Here is a 23,243-nt window from a genome sequence, read left to right on the forward strand (position 1 = left end):
TTCTGAGCATTTTGACCAAAATAAATTGGTCCACAGCCCAAAAGGTTGGTTCTCAACTAGAAGCAAAAATAGCAGGTTTTTGTTAAGCTGAAGTGCGAACATCAGTGTTCGTGTTGTATTCTGCTGCAGGGAGACTTGCTTTGCTCAGGGGCCACGAGGGGCCAGGGGCCAGTCACAGCAGCCACATACATGCTTGTTTGATTTTAGGAAGCTTCTAGGATTTCATAGCATTACTAATGTTCTAAGATCATGGAATTGTCCTAAAATCCAAGAAACATCTTAAAATCCCAGAAACGTCCTAAAATGTCCTTTAATGCAAGAAATGTCCTAAAATCCTTAAAACTTCCTTAAATCCTAGAAGCATGATAAAATCCTAGAAATGTCCTAAAACCCAGAAACATCCTAAAATCATAGAACTGTCCTAAAACCCAGAAACATCCTAAAATCATAGAACTGTCCTAAAACCCAGAAACATCCTAAAATCATAGAACTGTCCTAAAACCCAGAAACATCCTAAAATCATAGAACTGTCCTAACATCCTTGAGTCCTAACATCCTTCAATCCTACAAACGTCTTTAAACCCCAGAAACATTTAAAAATGTCTAGAAATGTCCTTAATTCCTTGAAACATCCTAAAATCCTTAAAGGGTCCTAAAATCCTAGAAACATGTGTGGGGCTGCTGCGACTGGCCCCTGGCCCCCGGCCCCTGGCCTCCTGTCATTTTGCCACAGTGGCCCCTGAGCAGGTTGAGCATCGTAGTGTGTGCAGATGTTTGCATGTTGCTGTTTTTGCTCTTCGGTATTTTGCGTTGCGAGTGTCGGTCTCTTGATCGCAGTTAAAACATCAGTTTAAAACTCTTCTCTCAGCCAATCACCTTGAATTATAGATTAATAATAAAAAAGCAGCAGTCAAGGATTTATTTGATGTAATTCGTGAGTCCAGAGTTTTGTTAGTTTCTAAATGACTCGTTAAACCCTCAGCGGACCCGTCCGCTCTGCGTGGAGGACGGACTCACTTCAGATTGTCTCCAGATTGTCTGAGGTGAGGAGAAGGACGCAGTGACGACAGATTTCATGTTGAGATATAAACTGAGGAGTTCACCCTCCGCAGACCGCTGCGTCACTAATCCCCGATCACGTTACCTCCGTCGGCTCTGAGCGGCAGCAGCTCTGCAGGCTGTTTGGCGAGTCGCTGCACGTTTCAGGTCGACGCTGAAATCTGAAACAGGAAGTCCACTTTAAAGAAAACACACACTCAGGTTTGTGAGCTGGACTGGAGTGTGATTTACGGTCAAATTTTCAATTACAAATTTTCCGTCATTATTGAAAAACATCCGTCAGTCACATAAACTATTCGGTTAACGCGACCTGTGGCGACTAGGAACAGAATGACCAAATATATCATTTTTCCCGTCAGTTGTTGACAGTTTTCATGCTTTCTGACATTTCTGCTCCCCTGAAACGTCACACGATTATTCGGGCCGATTGTTGGCTTTTATCCGATTGTTTGTACCGGCATTTTACTTTGATGATCGCGGGTAAAATTAATTGATTAAAAAGCGCAAAGAAAATGTCAGCAAGGATGGAAGTTTTACTTTACTGTTTTTTCCCCTTTATTGTTTTTTTGGGAGTTTTTCTTTAGTCGATGTGAAAGTCTGAGAGCAGCGAAAGTCACGCTTAAAGCCTCTGAGACAAACTGATTTGACTTGACTTTGTAAAACCCATTTTTATTTATTTATTTAGTTATTATTTTATTTTTCATTTAATTATTCTCTTTATTTAAAAAAAGAAAGTTGGTGGAAACTTGCTGAATATGATGTTGACAGTTTCAGTTTTGATTAAACATTTGCTAAATGTGTTAAAACAAAGTTTTGTGTTGGAGTTTGTTATATTCCAAACTCTAAATTTTGACAGAAATATTTTCATTTCTATCATAAATGCGAATCTGTTCCAAATATTTGGTCTCATTTACTAAAATCAGCATCGGCCCTGAAAAAACAACATCAGTCGACCGCTGCTTTTGTCATCAATTCTGCATTTATTCAGTTGAAGAAGTGTTTGATTGCATTTTCTAATTCTTCGCTGCTGAAATAACATCAAAAAAACATTTCTAAACTAGCTTTTGAATTTTTTACAGGAGTAAAACGGCTCTTTGTAGATTTTTGTCCATAATTTTCCGTTATTTGGCTCGACAGAAAGACTTTTGTTTTTATTGTAAATGCATATTGGTTCCAAATATCGGTTATCGGTCTCATTAACTATTAATAATCAGAATCGGCTCTGAAAAAGCGTTATCGGTCGACCGCTAACGTAAACCCTCTCTGACTGGTCGGGTCTCTGTTGTGTTCACTGAAGATGTGAAATTTCAACACCGCTGCTTTCTTTCGTGACAGCAACCGCTCAAAGTGAGAATTATTCAGGGATAACGATGCCTGTGGGTGGCGTTGGCGTTGGCGGGGCATTTAGGGAGGGCGTGCTGAGAAGCGTCCTCGGCTCTCGGCGAGGACGGCCTGTTACTGTTGCATAACTGCAGTGTGAGAGCTGATAACTCTCAGCAGTCAGTGATTAGCAGCTGAAGGAGGTCGGAGCCGTCAGACTGTTACTGGATGACTTCCTGTCAGAGGCCACCGGACGCTTCTGTCCACTGATAATCGCTGATCTGACACCCTGAACGCAGCGTCGCACCGACGACTCGGCTGCAGAATATCTGCTCCAAACGTGGAGCCTCTGCACACTTTGAGCCCTCATAAATCGTTTTCACAGTGTTTGTGACGTTTAACCGTAAAATTATTAAAATAATTTGAAATATATCATTACAAAATAATCAATATAATTTTATAACTTTTTTCATAATATCTAATAATTTTGCATCCTAAAAATCTTCAACATCGTAAACTTCAAGAAACGTCTTTAAATCTTAGAAATGTCCTTAAATCCTCCAAACATCTTAAATCCGAGAAATATCCTGAAATTCTAGAAACATCCTAAAAACTGATAAAAATCCTAGAAATGAAAAAAAAAATTAGCTTTCTATTATTATTAGTAGTAGTAGTAGTAGTAGTAACTTTTTTGTTTTGTTGTTTTTTTTACTTTTTATTTGTTTTTTTGCAACTTGCTACTTCTTCCTGTGTTTTTGACAGAAATCCAATTTGCTGGAGTTTCAAAGGGTTAAAGTCTGACTGAGGAGCTCGATTTCCAATCATCTGGGTGTGTTAGTGCGAGTTTGGGAAACTGGATTTAGTCCGATTTCAGCGGGACATGTTGGGGTTTGTTTATTTTAAGTGCAGTTTTAGTCCGAAGACTGAAAGAAGAAATTCACGTGAAGGAGGCCGAGCGAGCAGATTTGATCCAGCTGTGCCTGCAGGGAACCAGCGCTCATCAGATGTTCTGTCGTGAGGACACAAAGCTCCGTTACAGCTCGCTGAGCTCAACATTTTTGGGCTTTTACTCTTCATCTGAGAGAAAAAATACTTTTAAAGGCGTTTCCTTCAAACAGCAAATGAACTGATAATGAAAACAAATCAGCCGTGGCATTTTAATATATTCTGATGCTAATACTTCTGATTTTACTTATGAACAAATGAAATGCCTGACTTTGCTTGTAACAGAATATTTCTACAGTGTTGTATTTCTACTTTACCAGACTGACCACAAGGACACACAAAGTGACCACAAAGAGACATAAAATGACCTTGAAGAGATGCCAAACAACATAAAGAGACACAAAATGACCACGAGGGGATGCAAAATGACACCAAACCACAAAACATAGGTGCAAAACCACTTCAGACTGTGTGTGTCTTGCCCCTCTTTACGAGAGGTGAGGGGCCCTTTGCATGTCTGTGCTCAGGGGCCCATCGTGTGGTGACCCGCCCCTGACTGTATATACAGTATATATATACATACATATATGTATATATATAGAGAGAGTGTGTGTGTGTGTGTGTGTGTGTGTGTGTGTGTGTGTGTGTGTGTGAATGTCGTAGTGTGTTTTTAGTGAGTGTGAAGGAGGAGCAGCTGAGTGAAGCGACAGACGAGCAGAAAGCAGAAAAATGTGAAAGCAGAGCTCAGATTACCGTCTGCACACACTCACACAATACTGCTACTGTTCACACACACACACACACACACACGCACGCACACACACACACACACACACACGCTGAGGGTGGACAGTTTATTAAAGGTCCGTCAGCGGGTTCCCTCTCAGGTGGATCTGAGCAGGTGAAGTCTGACTCAGCAGATTCTACTTCAACAGAAACTTCAGACGTCAGAAAAACACACAGCTGCAGAGGAAAAAGTCCATAAAACATTAAACATACAGACACTCCGGTCTGGTCTGGTCTGGTCTGGTCTGGTCTGGTCTGGTCTGGTCTGGTGTGGATTTGGTCGGGTCGGGTCGGGTCGGGTCGGGTCGGGTCGGGTCGGGTCGGGTCTGGTCAGGTCTGGTTTGGTTTAGAGGGGGGCTGCCTGTTTGACGTTGTGTCTTTAACTGATGTCGTCTTGTCTTGAGTGAAGATGTTAAAAAGCGGCGTTCTGATGCGCGGCTTAAGCTTTCCCATGACAGCAGGCGGGTTGGAGGTTCGCTGTTCTGTAAATGTGCCGTGAGAGCCAAAATCCCAGAAATGAAAACATCCTTGAATCTTAGAAAAAGGCCTAAAATCCTAAAATTATCCTCACACCATAGAAACTCCCAAAATCCTACAAACGTCCTAAAACCACAGAAAAGTCTTAAATTCCTAGAAATGTCGCAAAATGCTAGAGAGATCTTTAAAATCTTAGAAATGCCCTAAAACCTTATAAACGTCCTAAAATCCCAGAAAAGTCATAAAATCTGAGAAACATCCTAAAATCCTAGAAACATGTGTGGGCCCCTGGCCTCCTGTCATTTTGCAAAAGTGGCCCCCCAAGCAAAGCAGTCTGCTTTAGGTTTTTCACAATAAAAGTCTCCGTTATGTTGTCATGTAAAGACATTTATTGTGATGCAGTAAAATAAGGAAATTTTGTGTTTCCTTCAGTAGTAACAGACTCCTGAACAGCTGAAAGCAAACATGAAACTGGAAAATAAAGCAAAAATGGAAATTAAAAACGTGCCTGTTTCAAGAGGACTGCTGAGGGTTGGCATGTCGTCATGGCGACCTGCGTACAGGTGCGTCTAAAAAACGAGAATATTGTGAAAAAGTTCAGTATATTCCATCAGTTATTTAAGAAAGATAAAATTTAATATTTTCTAAACTCATTATATAAAGTAAAATGTTTCAAGCATCTTTCTCTTTTAAATTTTTTATTATTATGGACTACAGCGAGAAAAAAAAGAAAAAACAATTTAAAAAATAAAAAGGAAAAGACACATTTTAAGTGACCAGAGAGTGATTTCGGACGGGGTGATTATTGGATGAGGTGATTTTGGCTGATTTTAAGGTGGAACGAGGAAGCGGGCGGAGGTGGGCGGGGCTTCATCCCTGCAGCTGGAACAGATTTCCTCCGCAGGCCGAACAATACGAGCTGTGTTTCTGTGTGGAGGGCCACATGATGTATGTATATATGTTAAAGGTATGTGTGTGCACATTTTTACATGCCAGATAGTGACCGTGTGTGTGTGTGTGTGTGTGTGTGTGTGTTGTTATAGCTGTGTTTTACAAGCTCCAGTGCAGTCTGGTTTAAAGGTGCTCAAAGTGCTGATGTATCACTTTACAGCGGTCACACCCTGTGTGTGTGTGTGTGTGTGTGTGTGTGTGTGTGTGTGTGTGCGTGCATATGTGTGTGTCCCCAGTGGTCTCATTAAAACGAACCTGCAGCTCTGTGTGAAACTGCAGATCACTTTTTGAAAACTCAAAGAAGGACGTCTCTCACGTCATTTAGGACATCAGTGTCTCAGCTGTGTCCTCTGTGGGGGATCCTCCTCTGGCTCTATTTTGATGCTGTTTCATGTCTCGGACACCTTATGGAGACTAAAAGGACAAAAACTATTCACAGAGTCAATCACTTTATTTTTATTGTCCTTTAGGAAATGTTTGGGGGCCACCGGGGGCCCTATCAGGGGCCAGATTTGGGTTGAATCTCATATTTCAGTCTGAGCTGTCAGCGTTATGTTCACTGCAGTAAAAAAGCAAAAACCTTTTTCAGGTTGAGATGAAACTTTATTCGTTCGGGGGTGAACAGTCGTGCAGCAGCTGAAATTAAACAATGAAAAAAGGGCAAATAAACAAAACTTTATACGAAGGTGCAAATTAAGAGTCGATGGCTGAAGTGAGATCATCATGAAAACACAGACTTACAGTAAAGACTGTGTGTGTGTGTGTGTGTGTGTGTGTGTGTGTGTGTGTGTGTGAGAGAGAGAGAGGAAACTCAGACGGCTGACAGCGTGAGAACGAGTCCGCAGGTAGAAAACGGATCAACACACACTTCCTGACAGCTCACAGGAAACTACAGCAGCTTCACCTGAACCTGAGCCGAGAGGACGTGTTCGGGGTCCTCTGACCTTTGACCTCTGACCTCTGAGCTCGTCTCTGCTGCAGGGACCGAATGAGGGACACCAAAAAACGCCGAAGTTCAAAGCCGAGAAGTCCCGTCACATTGTTCTGTTTACAGAGAGGATCTTCCTCTGGGCTACCACCGTGTGTGTGTGTGTGTGTGTGTGTGTGTGTGTGTGTGTGTGTGTGTGTGTGTGTGTGTGTCTGTCTTCCTCTGTCGGCACTGAGGTGGACAAACGAGGCAACATCTGGAGGACTCACATCCTCGCTCTGACACACACCAGGCTTTTATTTTGAAAGAGTAGCCCTGGTGAAGCCCTCAGCTCTGACGCAGAAGCTGAAGCAGGAGATACCACTTCCTGGGGGGGGGGGGGGGGGGTGTGTGGGTGTGTGTGTGTGGGTGTGGTGAGTGAGTGTGGGTGGGTGTGTGTGTGTACTTCTTGCAGTGACAGTGTGTATTATCAGGCAGCTGCAGTATTATGAAGTGATGAATAACTAAGTCGTATTTCCTGTCTGATGATCCTGCGTCTGTTTCTGGTTTAACTCCATACAAACTTTATTCATTACAGTCGCATCGTTCTTTACATCCAGCAGCAGCTGGAGGAAGTTTTTCAATACATGAATGCAGTAAAAGTACTACAAGAAGACGGAAAAGACTTACATTCGTACTTAAATATATGTATTTATTTTGACAATTTATTTTATTTATTCATTTTTTTATTTTTTGTTATTGGTTGATTTTTATTATCATTATTTGATTTTATTTTCTGTATTGATTTTTATTATTTTATTTCATTTATTTATTTTTGTTTTTATGAATTTATTTATTTTTGTTTTTTATGTATGTATTTATTTTTGTTTCTATATTTATTTATTTATTTTAATCAGTTTGGTCTCCTCTGTCAGCCCGGATGATGTCATTGCAGTGGGAAGTTCCCGCTCTGCTGATGTCACGGCGTTGTGAGTCAGAGGGGATCCTCCCTGACTGACCTCAGATCAGATCCTCTGACGGAGCGCGCTCACTGACTGTGGGCTGTTTGTCCTTCAGCGAGGACTGACAGGTTCCCATCGACGCCCTGCTGGGAGTCTGTGAGAAAAGTCACATCTGATTTATCGATCAAAGAAAAGAATGACTTTGTTCGTGGTGTTGCACCACAGAAAAACACAGTTGTTTATCCAAGCTGTAGCGGGCTGTTGGACATTTCTGCGCTGGGACATGTCTGTGTGCTTGAGTGGACTGTTGGACATGTCCACGCTGGAGTGGGCTGATGGACATGTAATATCATAATGAAAATATCACCCCATTAACATAATTTTAAGTCAGCTCACATTGAAGCCATTATCCATGTTTAAATGTGAGAGCTGTTAATTAATCATCGATAATCAGTCTGATGAGTTGTGGTATCACCTTGAAGATGGTTTACAGCAGGGGTATTCAGCTAATTATTATTATTTATTAAACTTTCCAGCATTATGTAAAAATTAAAAGCTCAGACCATCAGCTGTTTGATCCGCGATGATGAAATGCTGTGGCTGTCAAACACTCAGCTGTTCTACAAAGTCAAAGTCAAAGTCGTTCATTTTTTTACATGATTGTTCAGCACTTCTGCCCTCGCTGTGTTTTGGCGTGAGATTTTCCTCGGTGTCATGAGAGCGTGAGACAGAGCCCAGAAGCGCGAGACGCACAGCAGATGCATGGGAGTTTGCAGCCCCAGTGGGGAAAGGGTTAACAGAATTTTTAAATAACTGAAATATCCAACATGTGCAAGATTATGTCGATTATTTTTCGATTAATTGCCCAGCACTACTCCTTAAAAAATATTGTTGTCATTCTTACATTTTCTGACTTTTTGGCCACGGGCCTGGATGGGAGGAAGTTTTGGTCCGGATCCGGACCGCGGTCCGCTAGTTGGTGATTCCTGGCTTATCGTATATGATCAAAACAGGGACATTTAAAATTCATAAAAAACATATTCAAGGATAGAAACTTACAATAAAACAGTAAAGACAGTATATATAAAGTAAAATTAATGATTTACATTAATTTTAATGAATTACATTAATTTTACCCCCCCTGCAGAATTAAATTTAAAAAAAAAGTCAGGACACAGCACTGTGTGAAAGTCTCTTCAGCTTTTGTTAACCACAAGACCTCTTTTCAGACAGCCAACCTTTCAAAACACTTTCAACACAACATTTTATGGATCCCCGTGTTTACAGGATGTTTCCAGATGTTTCCAGATGTTTTCCAAAGGTCGAGCAGGAATGTCAGTGTGTCCGATGTCTGGAATATAAATGTGTTGGACAGTCGAGGAGAAACTGATCAGAGATTCTGTGGGAACTCCGTCCCCTCGTCCTGTCCCCCTCAGGGCTGCTTTGATGTTCAAATCAAATGAACCCACACGGCTCAGGTTGTGTGTGTGTGTGTGTGTGTGTGTGTGTGTGTGTGTGTGTGTGTGTGTGTGTGTGTGTGTGTGTGTGGGGTGTGTGTGTGTGTGTGTGTGTGTGTGTGTGTGTGTGTGTGTGTGTGTGTGTGTGGTGGGTGCTGGTGTTTTCCTCTGGGACCTGACAAACAGCTGTTAATGCTAATCAGTCAGAATAAAGAGGGTTCATTGTGGAGGATCTGACCTTTGACAAAAAACTCCCACATCTGTTACTGAAGTAAAAAGTAGTAAAACCACAAAGTATGAATATTCATCAAACTGTACTGAGCTAATGTACATAGACAAATATTAGGGCTTTGCAGTATAAGCTCTAAATAATAAAATTTAAAAGATAAAAAAACAAAAAAAAAAAAAACATACTCCTATAATAAAGTAAAATAAAGTATTGTTATTGAGAATTAAATCAAAGCAGTTCCACTGGTGCTTTTATTTTGAAGCACACAGCTTGTTTCAGGCTGGAGGTCATGACATGTCAAGTGTAATCGATATATCGTCCACTGCAAACATCTGTGAATGTACAAAGTCACGATATTCAGTATCATATGTCATTTGTCTCATGTCTCGTGTGTCCTTCAGTCCTGGAGATCCTGCAGCTGGTGAAGAAGCGGGACCTCCTGCTGGCTGACACTCACATCCTGGAGCTGGAGCAGGAGTGTAACGAGTCCTCCTCCGCCGAGCGGGGCGCCGCGCCGCAGCCGGAGGACGCCACAAGCCCCAGCGTCAAAGACGGCGGGCGGAGGAAGGCGAAGGACGTGGAGCTGCTGTACGAGGAGCTGCAGAAGGAGCTGTGGGCCGTCGTCAGGGAGTCTCTGAGGTCCCCGACAGGGGGGGGGCCCAACCTGGGCCTGGTGGTACAGGTGAGGATTATAGGACATTCCCAGGATTTTATTCCATATCTAGGATTTTAGGATATTTATATGATTTTTAGGATTTTTCCAGCATTTTGCTGTGTTTCTACTATTTCAGGACATTTCCAGGATTTTAGTATATTTCTAGGATTGTGGGGCATTACTAGGATTTTAGGACATTTCTAAGAATTTCGGACGTTTTCTTTTAGGAAATTTCCGTTACTAGGATTTAAAGATGTTTCTGAGATTTTAGGACATTAGGGTCTTAACTAGGACCTCTCTGGCATTCTGGCACCTTATGGATACTAAAAGGACAAAAACTATTCAGTGTCAATCACTTCATTTTTATTGTTGATTAGAAAGTGGTTGGGGGGCCATCAGGGGCCTTGTCAGGGGCCAGATTTGACCCCCAGGCTGTATGTTGAGTATCACTGTGTTAAAATGTATTTACTGAGTAACCTCACCTTAGCGTCTGTATGTGTGTGTGTGCAGGTGCTGCAGCAGGAGGAACAGGCAGATAAAGACTGGTCCCTCAGTGAGACTGCAGCGGGGGGGGGGGCCCGAGGCCCCGCCATCTGAAGCAGAGGTGGAAGGAGGCGGGGGGGGGGGGGGAGGAGGCAGCTGACGGCTCTCTGCCTCAGAAGGCCGAGTTCACAGCCGGAGAGCTGGACAGGTACCTGGACCGGCTCCGAGCCCGGGTGGTGGACGACCTGGGGGCCGCCAAGAGGAACGTGGTGTCCATCTACCCGGACGAGTACCAGCCCTTCCAGGTGAGACAACACCTGGACAGGAACGCCCGGGGGTTGTATTCAAAAAGGATCTCCTCTTAAAGTTTCTACATGGAGCATAATGTTAGTTCAGGCACGCCACAATGTCAAAGTCAGCTCACATCTCAGCCACATCAGCTGATCGATCAGCTGATTGATCAGCTGATTGATGGAGGGATTCAGCAGATGGATCACATGATTCCTTTCTATGGAAACAATTGACAAATCTCATTCAGGGAGCCTATTTAAAATGCTTTCGCCTGCCTATCATTGCTGCTTCCTCTGCCTCAGGCTTTCCTCGTATGCATGTGGAGGGGCAGAGAGATGAGCTCTCTCTGTCTTGAACTCTCTTTGTGGGCTTGTGGTTGGGGTGGAAATCACTGGTCTCATCACAAGACAATATTATATCAACACTTTGGACAACGGTATGATATTTATGCAATATGCTCGCCATCATCTGCCTGACGCTGTGTTCCCGTGACACAGAATTTCAAAATAAAGGCGCATCTGAAAGAGGATGATACGGATTGATGTTTACACTTTGTATTGATGATACGGGATCATTGCTAATTTAACTGATATATCGATGCGGAAATAATGATGGATTGCGTGGAAGGGCAGAGAGCTGTGCTCTCTCCACCTTCAGCTTTCCACGCAAGCATGTGAAAGGGCAGAGAGGTGGGGGGGGAAAGAGCCACACCCCCAAAAATATATTATTGGAAACAGAAATTATTTATTTATTTATTTATTTTTGACTACAGTGATCCTGCCTGAACTTAGAGTTTCCTCTCAATATATGCTGAAGTCTAACCTCTTACCTGTAACTCTGACCTGTCAGGTGTACGTGCAGAGCTACCACCAGGCTGTTGCTAGGCGACTGGAGGCCATCACTGACAACCAGCTGGAGATCACAGACATCTACTCCCTGCTGGACTGGCTGCATAACATTTACAACAGGTACACACACACATATTAAACATGTAGGTTGAGTCAGCCCAAATGTTTACAGGAACCAGAGGAACCAATCTGGAAACTAAATGAGTAAAACAGCAGCTGTTTGCTGTCTGGATGCCACTGAGCATCACAATATAAAAACGAATATAATAATTATCTGAATAACAGATTGTTATTTTTTAAATTTTCAGGTAATTTCCAGTAAATGTACTATATCCTTGCTAACTTTTGGGTCATTTCCTTTTTTGTTGCTTGTTGTCTTCTTCCAATGTTTTGGAAATAAGAAATAATTCTGTCAAATTTGCTCAGGTTTTAAAGGGTATTATTTATTTATTTATTTCTCATGGAGAAGTTCTTGTATAATTATGTGTTTGTTCACACATCATATTGTCTTGTATGTGTGTGTGTTGGTGTGTTGTTTCAGAGATGTTCTGGGGACCGTGTGCATCACGAGTCCGTTCAGCCGCGCTCACCTGAGTCCTCTGCTGCCTTCAGAGACTGTGGACAGACTGGAGCTGGACTGTCTCAACTCTGTCAGGGTGAGACACTCAGCACAACTTTTTTTATTCACCCACTCTCTGGAAAAAAATGTTAGCATTGTTTGTGTCTGCAAACCACAGAAACATGACGTCTGTACACTATTATATGACGGATACACTGAAATATGTTTCAACAACTCTGTGATTTACTGGTTTGAATTTGGCACTAAAACCACATCAGTTTTCTTGTGCTGCTTTCAAACATCTTTCACAATCATTTTAACCTTTGGAAGCTGAAAAATTTGGTTTGACTGTTTTTTTCAAAAATGTAATGAGCAAATTTGCAAGAAATGTCCTGCTGCATTTTTTTTTTATTTTTTTTTACTGTTTACTGTGAAATATTAGTAAAAGGAGTCCAAAAAACCTGAAAATTAGTTTAGGATTTATTATTACATATTGTCAAACAAGACATCAACAAGAGAAAAACATCCAGAAACTCATATTTATAATTATGTTAGGGAAAAATAGAAGAAATTATATTATTCTTTTTATTATTATTATCATTATTATTGTTTGAAATATTGTTGAAAAGAAAAGAAACAGTTTTACAACACTTTTATTTATTTTTTTCTTTTTTGGCTTAATTGTCTGTAATTTTCTTGTAAATTTTGCCAATTTCTGGGCTATTTCTTGAAACGTTGCTCATTGCTTTCCCATGTTTTTGAAAAAAAAATCAGGTTTGTACAGCAATAGCAAAATGAAGAAGGCAACAAGGAGAAAGCCCTGAGTTGTTTAGTGTCTATCTGAGGAGAAATTATTATATATCAAATTAAAATTATGTTACAGAAAAGCAAGAAAAAATATGAATTATCTCTTTTAGTACTTTTTTTGTGTATTTTTTTTACATGACTTTTTTTCTGTCTCTTTTTTTTTCCAATAATTTTTTCATGACTTTTAACCAATTTTCTGCTAGTTTTTGGGCCAATTATTTAAAAGTTGTTGCTCTCCCATGGTTTAGAAAGAAAAAAAAACAGCAAAATAAAGCAGGAGGTGAAATATTATTTTCACCAACAAACACCCTCCCTGTAGATCCGTAAGATGTCTTCAACATAAAATGTTTAAAATGTAGTTTTCATAGCACACCACCTGACACTCTCCAGGTGAAGCTGCAGTAAAAATCGACTTTTTTCAATCGTGGCTGCGTTATTTCTGCTGCAGCACGGCTGTGAACGTCCCTGCAGCTTGTGGTTAAAGGTGAAGGTGCGTTTGTTTTGACCCCCGGCTCCTCCCTCCCTCCCTGCGCAGGCTAAAGTGACCACGGAGCTGAGTCAGGTCCTGGACGAGGAGGAGAGGAGGTGGATGGAGACGCTGCACATCGAGGAGTATCAGATCACTCTGGCCAAGACCGTCATACAGGTAAGGGACACGCCCTCCTCCTCTGTTACTATGGTTACTGTGAGAGCGGACTGCCCGGCAGCTGTGGTCAGTGTTTCCTGTCTGTTTTAAATAAAGGTTGTTGAATCAAGAGTGAAGTGTTACATAAAGGTGGATTCCCCTGTGTTTTTGATCGCTGATTGTTTTCTGAGTGTTTCCTTTAACTGACGCCAAAGTCAACATGGAGGGTTTCCTGATTACACACACACACACACACACACACACACACACACACACACACATACACACACTGGTGTCCTCTGGTGGAAAAAGAAAACACAACAAGAAAAACACACAAGGGACAGTTTAAAGTGTCCAGTGAATTGGACAGAGTGTCCCTGAAAAATCCATGTATGGTTGCTTCGATTATTCTGTTTCAAAACCAAATCGAAAAAGCAAATATTCTGTTTGGTTATTTTGTTTCAGTTTTGTTTAAGTGAATATAAATAAATTGGGGGAAAAGAATAACATGGATTATGGACCCTTTACGGTTTTTCTTTCTTTATTAAAAATTTTAAATCCAAAAGAGAAAAACAAAGATGCATTTAATAAATTGGGTTGTTTTAAATATGGGTTGTTTACCATTTTTTTCATTTATTAATTTAGATGTTTGTTTTTTAAATTTACATTATTTGGTTATTATTATCGTTATTACAACCAGTATTGTCATTATCATGTTTATTGTTATTTGTAATTGTGTCTTTGTTGCATTTATATTCCTTTATAATATGACTGTGACTCTGCCTTTTGGAAATTTTGGCTCCCCCTGCTGGGATGTTCTGGTGTTGGTTGCATGTGTGGACATAATTAATTACAGTGTGAGATTTTCTTTGTGTTATTGTCGATGCACTTGCTGAAGAAGGGTGTCTGACCTAAGACATCCGTGTGGCAATAATAAAAAATTCTAATATTGGAGTGCTGTCCTAGTTTGACTGCTCTGTTTACTGGTGCGTCTGTTGAAATCTGTTTCCCGCCTCGCCCTGCTCCAAACGCCGAGCGAAGCGTGCATTCACTAAAAGCTCATCTCCAAGATGCTGTGCACGTACCACGGTGATAACAGACAAATTTAGGTGGAAAATCACAGGACTCGCCTGCTGTGTTTTGAGTGCATCAGCAGCTTTGAAACAAAATCTGAAAAATAGATCAAGATAAACTGAGTAGTAATATGTGAAATAAATCCTCCTGGCTGTGTGTTTGTTGTTTCAGAGGCTGCAGGTGGATCTGGAGCGCTCGGCCTCCATCAACAGGAGTTTGGGCTCCAGAGTGGCTCAGTGCAGCCTCAACGGCCTGGCTGACTTCCTGTACAGGTACACACTTAAACTTCATGATTGTCTTTTTTTAAGGCTTTTGAGAGGTTAACAATGATCAGAATCATGGTGCTCTTGTGTGTAACTGTTCCAGTTTCCAGCGTAAAGTCGAGATGTTTCATGAGGGGATGCAGTGCGGCATGTTTGGAGACAACGAGGACGGATACGTGTCCAAAACCATTGCTCTGGTCAACTGCTGTCCTCCGTTCAGGTACAAACTAACAAAACATAAACTGTCACCGCATCAACAAACTCCTGAACAAACTTTAAAAGTAATGGTTATAATGAGCTTCATCAGCTGGTAATCTTGTTGGAGACAAAATGAAAAAAGGAAGTTACTTGTTATAGAATAAAATTCTCAACTTCATGGTTTCTTTTTACAGGTTTTTGAGGTAAAAACACAAAAAAGTTGCGGGCAATGATGGCCCTCTACATACAACATAGTATCTTCTACATACAAATTGTTATTTCCAACTTACAAGATTTTATCTCCTATGTACAAGATATTATCTCCTACATAGGGTACGCTATCTCTTATGTGTGGCACTCTATCTTGTATTTAGAAATTATCTCCTTTGTATGGGAAGTTATCACCTAGGTTATAAGAGAAGATATTATCTCCTACTTACAGGATATTATCTTCTACATACAAGATGTCATCTCTTATGTACGAGATATTACCTCCTACATATGAGAATGTGAATCACGTGCATCAGCATTTATTATAATATCATGCAGTCATTAAGGATGTTATAAATTTACCTGCATTTGAGTCACATTTGCTGTTAAAAAAGCTCACCTTAGCTTCAGTTTCACTTCACATATTTTCTTCTGTTTATAGACTCAGGTCTTCACTTGGTTCATGTGGGATCATGGTCCCCGTTTAGTACTATTTATGTGTGTGTGCGTGTGTGTGTGTGTGTTCAGAGGGTTCGTGCAGCGCTGCGCTCAGTGTGACCCGTCAGTCAGCGAGGACTCTTTACGTCGAGCCAATAAAGCTCTGGATCACATCGTGCAGCTGGGGATCAGAGTGCTGTCCGAACGCCTCTACCTGCACATCAGGGTACAAACACACACACTGCAACACACACACACACACACACACACACACACAGAACATGCCAATAATAAGTCAACATCTCTATGACTTTGACCTGTGACTGTTAGCACTCGAGTGTTTGTCCTCTCTTCTCTGTGTTGTGTCGAGGCCCCTCCTCTGTTGTCTCTGTTTCAATAACGCTTTTTCAGTTCAACTTAATTTTTAACCTTTATTTATTCTCGGAGTGTTTGCTGAAACACTTGAGAGTCAACAGCCCGATAAAAACACAGAGAGACATCTTAGACGAGATTCGATTGGTTTAGTTGAGGTGGTTTGTACTAAGTTTAATTGAGATGAGATTAGATTGGACGAGTTTAGTTTGGTTTAAGGCAAATGTATATATATCTCATATTCTAGAAAAAAAGGAAATTCAACGTGCCTTTCAGAAAACATTAAAACAAGATTTTAAAAAGCAGAGATACGCAACTTGCTTTGATAGGGGGACACTTTTTCAAAATAATAGGAGACCGGGGGCCAGTCGCAGCAGCCCCATACATGCTTCTACAATTTTAGGACATTTCTAGGATTTTAGGGACATTTCTGCCATTTTTATGACATGTTTTTTATGTTTCTAGGATTTTAGAACATTTTGGGTTTTAACATATCTCTAAAATTTTGAAACATTTCTCAGATTTTAGGATTTTTCAAGGATTTTTGTAGAATTGTAGAGCGTGTCTAGGATTTCAGGAAATTCCTAGAAGTTAAAGACATTTCTAAGATTTTAGGACATTTCAAGTATTTTCGGACATTTTATACATTTCAGGGCATTTCTCTAGTATTTTAGGACATTTCTAGTATTTTAGGACATCAGTGTCTCAGCTGTGTCCTCTGTCGGGGGTGTGGGGGATCCTCTTCTGGCTCTTTTTTTGATCAACAAGCTCTATTTTTATGCTGTTTTATGTCTCTGACACCTTATGGAGACTAAAAGGACAAAAACTATTCACAGAGACAATCACTTTATTTTTGTTGTCAGTTAGAAAATGGTTGGAAGGCCACCTGGGGCCCTATCAGGGGCCAGATTTGGCCTGTGAGCCATAAGTTGAGCATCACTGCTTTAAGTTTATTTGTACTGCACAATTTAAAAACAAAGTACTTTAAGTAAGACACGAAACAAGATGTTATTTCGAATAGTGACAATTAAACTGAAAATAGAAAGTGGTATTATAATAAATAATAATCTTGACTGTCCGTCCGTCTGTCAGCCGTTCTTTGAGCGTCTGGTGAAGAGGAAGTGGCTGAGCAACACGGAGCCGTACGAGCAGATCGAAGCTCTTATCAAGGAAGACTTCAAGAAGTATCACAGGATGGACAGTCCTCCGTATCAGGTACTCGCATACTGCACGGCATAAGGCCAAAAGTATACGGACAGCCTTGACAGCTTGAGCTCATGACCAGGATCACATTTCGTCTGTTTGTTTTAGACTATTATTTCAGCTTTTGTTTCCATTGTTATGGAGGTTGTGGGTCTGATACCAGGATCGTGTTTATGTTGCAACATGAAGATAAAATAGGAAACAGTTTAATTTCTGGTGTGTGAGCCGTTACTTTGTCATGTAAAACAGTTAAATCAAATTGAATTAGATTCTTAAAATTATATGAGAAATTAATTTTTTAAAAAAGAGCATCTCAAGAACACCTTGAGGGAATTTCCTCAAATTTGGTACAAACGTCAAGTTGGACGAAGGGATAAACTGATCAAAATTTGGTGATCAAAGGTCATGATATAATTCTACTATGTATAGAATGATATCTCCTATGTATGAGATATTATCTCTAACATGAATATGCCCTACATACGTACAGGATTTTATCTTCTATGTAGGAGATAACAGGAGGTATTTTCTTTGTAAGAAATGTTACCTCCTACTTACAGGATGTTATCCCCTATGTACGAGAGGTTTCCTCCTATGTACGAGATAATATCTCCATTGTATGAGATATTTTTTTCATAGATCTTATTTCCTAAATTGGAGATATTATCTCCTGCATATGCAATGTTATCTCCCATGTACAAGACATTTTCTCCCATGTATGAGATATTATTTCCTATGTTTGGGATGTTATATCAGGATGTGGTATGAACTCTTACAAGAACACTTGGAGGGAATTTCCTCAAATTTGGCGCAAAAGTCCACTCGGACTAAGGAAGGATCTGAGCAGCATAATTGGTGGTCAGAGGTCACCGTGACTTTGTCGTCCTTAACTATAATAATTAAGACAAAACTTCCAACAGAAAACACGGTGACTGTTCTTCAGAGATGTCCAGAAATGTGAATTCAACCAAAAAGAGACGTCAGCAGCTCTTCGCTGGATGTTTGAGCTGGTTTTCTTTTTTTTAAATACATATTTCAGGATCAGAAGGACGCACTCAGGGGTTAACTCTGCAGATCTGGCCGGTAACTGTCTGTCGACACTATCACCGGCGAAAGTAAAAGCAAACGTCGGCCCCACGTTCGCCTTTGATATATTTTAGGGTTTTTTTTCCACATTTTGTCAACTGTTGTAGGCTCCTCATGGCTACTCCAGGAACGTCCCGAAGACAGCAGTTAATTAATTAACTGCAAACTGGGAATTATTTTTGTTGTTTTAATATGAAACAATAAAATATTTTTTCTGTGTCTCAGCTGCTGGTGGCGGAGGTCCACCGGCGGGTGGTGATGGAGTACCTGCGCTCCGTCATGCGAGGCAGAATCATCTGCACCTCCATGAAGATGAGGAAGAGGATGGCCGGCCGTCTCCGAGACGAAGGCAAACAGATCAAAGTCCTCTTCAAGGACCTGGTCAGTGTCAAAGGTCAAAGGTCAACTAACAGGCTCCAGTAATTAAAGATGTATTTACTCGCTGCTGTCCCCCAGAGGAGGCGTTTGTCTTTCAGTTACAGCTCAGTGGACTCATGAACTTGTTTCTCTGTCTGTCTGTCTGTCTGTCTCTCAGGAGTCTCCGTCTAGCTGGCTGGACAGCGCCCTGTCTCACATCTCAGAGATCATCCAGCTGGAGGACGTCCCGTCCATCCAGATGGAGGTCGGAGTTCTGGTCCGAGAGTTTCCGGACGTTAGGTACCAACAAAACAAACACACCTCTTTGTCTTTGTCTTTGTCTTTGTCTTTGTCTTCGTCTTCGTCTTTGTCTTCTTCTTCGTCTCATTGTCCTTGTCATCACCCCCACTTTCTTCTTCTCCTTCTACTACATCATTTCATTTCATTTCTTATTTGTCTCTGTCATTTTCGTCTTCTTGTTCTTCTTTTTATCTTTTTCTGTGTCATGTTCTTCTTCGTCATCATTGTTTTGTTGGTCATCTTTTTTTCATCTTCTTCTTTCTGTCTTCCTAGTCTTCTTTTTCTTCTTCTTTGCCCCCTTCTTTGTCCTCTTTCCCTTCGGTTTTTGTCTTTGTCATCTACTTTTTTTTCGTCAGTATGGATGTCACCTTTTGCATTTTGTCATGATCTTCTTTTCCTGTTCTGCATCGTTTTGGTCTTTTTTTAAAATCACAATCTTTTTTTTGTCATCTTCTTTTCCTTCCTCTTTTTGGTCATTGTTTTTGTTGTTGTCATCTTCTTCTCTTTTGTCACCTTATTTTTTTGTCTTCTTCGTCCTTGTCTTAGTTATCTTCCTCATCATCTTTTTGTCTTTGTTGCCCTCTTCTTTGAGTCAATAGTCAGTCTTTTCGTCATCTTATTCTTTTGCTTTCTCATTTTCTCTTTCATCTTCTTTTCCCATCTTCTTTGTCCTCTTCTTCTGTTCCATCTTTATCTTCATCTTCCTTTTTCTTCTTCTCTGTCGTTTTCTTCTTTTTCCTCTTCTACATGATTATTTTCATCTTGTCGTCTTTTTGTCATCTTCTTTGTGGTCTTATTTTCCTTCTTCATTGTCTTCTTTTTCTTCCTCTTTTTCTGTTCACTCTTTGTCTTCATTGTCTTCTTTTCCCTCTTTTTCTTCTTCTGTGTCATTATCGTTGCCATCTTCTTGTTTTGTCTTCTTTCTCATAATCGACTTTTTCCCGTTCGTCTTCTTTACCTTCATTGTCTTCTTCATCTTCTTCCTTTTTTTGTCTTTTTCCTCTCCTTCTCCGTCTTCCTCTGTGGTGCGTTCAGGGACGACACAGAGTCGTGTGAGAAACTGAAGCATAAACACATAAACACTTTTCCTTCCTCTCCGATCGTTACGTCGCCGCTCTGAAATTTCACCTTTAACCCACTGAGCCCCTGTGTGTGTGTGTGTGTGTGTGTGTGTGTGTGTGTGTGTGTGTGTGTGTGTGTGCGCGCGTGCGTGTGTGCGTGCGTGCGTGCGTGCGCGCGTGCGTGTGTGTGCGTGCGCGGGGGGTGTGTGTGTGTGTGTGGGCGGGGTGTGGGGGCGTGCGTGTGTGTGTGTGGGGGGTGGGTGTGTGTGGGGTTGGGGGTGGGTGAGTGTGCGGTGTGGGGGTGGTGTGTGTGCATGTGTGTGTGGGTGTGTGCGGGTGCGTGGGGGTGCGTGTGTGGGGGGGTGGGTGTGGGTGTGTGTGCGGTGCGTTGCGGCGTGGGGGGGTGTGTGTGTGTGTGTATTCTAAAGTCCTGTTCTCTTGTTTTTGTTCTCCTGACGGCCGTATGGATCATTTTTATCTCGGCGCTGAGAGGCGAGCTGAAGAAATGAGCGAACAGCAGGTAGCTCAGGTTCTTCAGACGCCCTCTGACTCCTCGCGCCAACAAGTCTCTCCTCTCTGTGTTCAGGAAGAAGCACGTGTCGGCCATTTTGAACATCCGGGGGGACGACTCGGCAGGCGGAGCGTCAGGAGATCCTCAACATCGTCAAAGACATCGAGAGCTGTGACGGGGGGTGGCGGCGGCGGCTTGGCGGCGGCAGCAGCTCGGCCCGGCTGACCCGGGACCGCGCCCCTCTTCTCCGAGGTGCCGGTCACCTCCGAGGTCCACTGCCTGAACGTGGGCCTGAGCCGCATCGCCCTCACCGCCTCGTCCTGCTTCACCACGCTGCGACCTCGACCACGAAAGACCAGGACGCCCGTACAGGAAAACCCCGACGATGTCCTCTGAACCGCCGACCAAAGCTGCTGCCTGCCGGGCCGGTTTTCATCAGCGAGTATTAACAGAATGTGATTCTTTTTTTTCGCTGACTGAATGTTTCCATCAGGCTGCTGCTTCACAGAAATCCACCAAAGATCCGTTTGGAGAAGTTTGAGATTAATATCAGATCAACTTTTAATCATTTCAGCTCTTTTGATTTCAGCTTCATGTGTGAAGTGCAACTTTTAGTGTCCGAGCTGTGAGAGGAAAACCGTCTCACAGGACAGCAGAGGAAAGGACAGACGTCCCTGGGTGGGGAACGGAGGAAGTGATGACGATGAGAGGACAAAAACTGAGAGCGGCGTAGACGGAGGATGCCTGGATTATCAGTTAGATAATGATAATCACAGAGACATCAAACACTTAAACTCTCATCCAGCGGAGAAAAGAATCAAATCATCTTCATTCAAACACCACAAATTGATTTGAAATCAGAAAAATTTTGCTGCACTTTTCCTCTCTTTGTAAGCCGGTTGCCAGAAAAAAAAAAGTTGGCATTGTACATTTCTGCAAACATCAGATAAGCTACATTTCTACGGCACTGTGTAGCAGACGCATTGATACTTTACATTTCAACAATGCTCTGGTTAACGTGTGGGTTAGGTTTAGAAACAAAAACATCTTGTTTTGGTGTGAAATGCAGCATTGTTCTGGGGCACTTTTCCTGCTGGAAAAGTAGGGATGTTTCTGTAAAAGAAACTGCTTTTCTTAGTAATATCCCCACTGGAAAAGCAGCAATGTCTTGGTAAAAAAAATCCACCTTACTGGCTAGTAAAACAGTGACGGGTCCCAAACACTATTCTAGGCACTGTACAGGCTAGAAAAGCAGTAATTTTGGGGGAAAAAAAACCCACCTTTCATTGCCCTATCCCTGCTAGAAAAACAGTGATGGTCCCAAAAATACAACCATGTTTAGAGCCTAAAAATCCACCGGAAACTTAAGGGTTTCTTAAAAGGTAAAAAGGTAACCATTTGTCATGGCACTGCTCAGGCTGGAAATGCAAAGATTTCTCATTAAGAAAAACAATCACTTGCTGGAAAAGCAGTGAAGTCTAAAAAAAGCTACTCGTATCAACCTGGCATGAAATGCAGTGATGTCTCAGTAAAAAACACAGCTGCTTTCATGTGGCACTATATTAGTAGGAAATGCAGTGATTTTTCTCTGTAAATGATTTTGTGGCACTATACCAGCAAGAAAAGCAGTGATATTTAAAAAAAAAAACAACAGCTTTTCTTGCCAATATCCCTGCTAAAAAAAGCAACAATGTCTCAGTATAAAACTTCCACCTTTCATTACACTATCCTGGCTAGAAAAACAGTGACAGGTCCCAAAAATCACCCATGTTCAGAGCCTAAAAAACCTGCAGGAAAAACAGCAGTTTCTTGACATTCTGGCTGGAAATGCAGAGATTTCTCAGTAAGAAACAATCACTTTTTGGGCAGTCTACCCGCTGGAAGTGCAGTAATTCCTCTGTTAAAAATAAAAAAAGTGAAAACACTTTTCATGACACTATGGCAGCTAGAAAAGCAGCGATGTTTCTGTAAAAAACAACTGCTTTTCTTGCCAATATCCCCCCCTGAACAACAACAACAAAAAAACACCTTTCGTGGCTCTATCTCTGCTATAAATACAGTGACAGGGCCAAAAATACAATAATCTTTAGAGCCTAAAAATCTGCTGGAAACTCAGTGGTTTCTTAGTAAGAAGCAACCACTTTTATGGAACTATTCTGTCTAGGAATGCATTTCTCAGTAAAAAACAATCTCTTTTTGGGGGGATTTCCCCCGCTGGAAAAGCAGTGACAGTCCTAAAAATACACCCACATTTAGAGCCTCGAAAGCTGCTGGAAAAACAGTGATTACTCCCAAAATCACTGTATGAAATGTACAAATTGAACAGATCCGTGTTTTCAGAAATGTACAATGCCAACATTTTCTAGTGGAGGCTGGGCTGAAATCATTTGTTTGGATTCCCAGCGGGACTTTTGGACTTTGAGCTGAGAGACGCAGAGGATCGATAAAAGGAAACCCGTCCTCTCTGTCCTCTCTGTGCTGAGGTGGACTCTTGGACTTTTTTTTTTTTTTTTTTTTTGACCTTTCAGAGGATTTTATTTCAGCTCTTATAGTAAAGTTTAGTTTATAATCCCAGGACAGAAAAACTGGAGAGTTTTGTTGTTGCACATGATAAAAGAAACAAAAAGTGAAAAATCAAAGGTACTAGACGATGATCTGGGTGATTATAGTCGGAGCTCTTTGGTGTGATGAGGTTTATTATATATGTGGGAGATAAATATTCCTATTTTTGGTGGTGAAATAAATAATACTGACTGAACTACATGATAGTGTTGTTGATTCAAAGTGTTAAAGCAACAGTTTAGATGTA

The 23,243-nt window shown here is 41.4% G+C and overlaps 1 pseudogene; it reads left to right on the forward strand.

The window, feature by feature from the left end:
• LOC121942834 overlaps positions 1–21,106 on the forward strand; it is a 28,029-nt pseudogene extending 6,923 nt beyond the window's left edge.
• The last annotated feature ends 2,137 nt before the right edge of the window (positions 21,107–23,243 follow it).

The sequence above is a fragment of the Plectropomus leopardus genome, chromosome 5, assembly GCF_008729295.1.
Source record: "Plectropomus leopardus isolate mb chromosome 5, YSFRI_Pleo_2.0, whole genome shotgun sequence".
In the NCBI taxonomy this organism is placed as follows: domain Eukaryota; kingdom Metazoa; phylum Chordata; class Actinopteri; order Perciformes; family Serranidae; genus Plectropomus; species Plectropomus leopardus.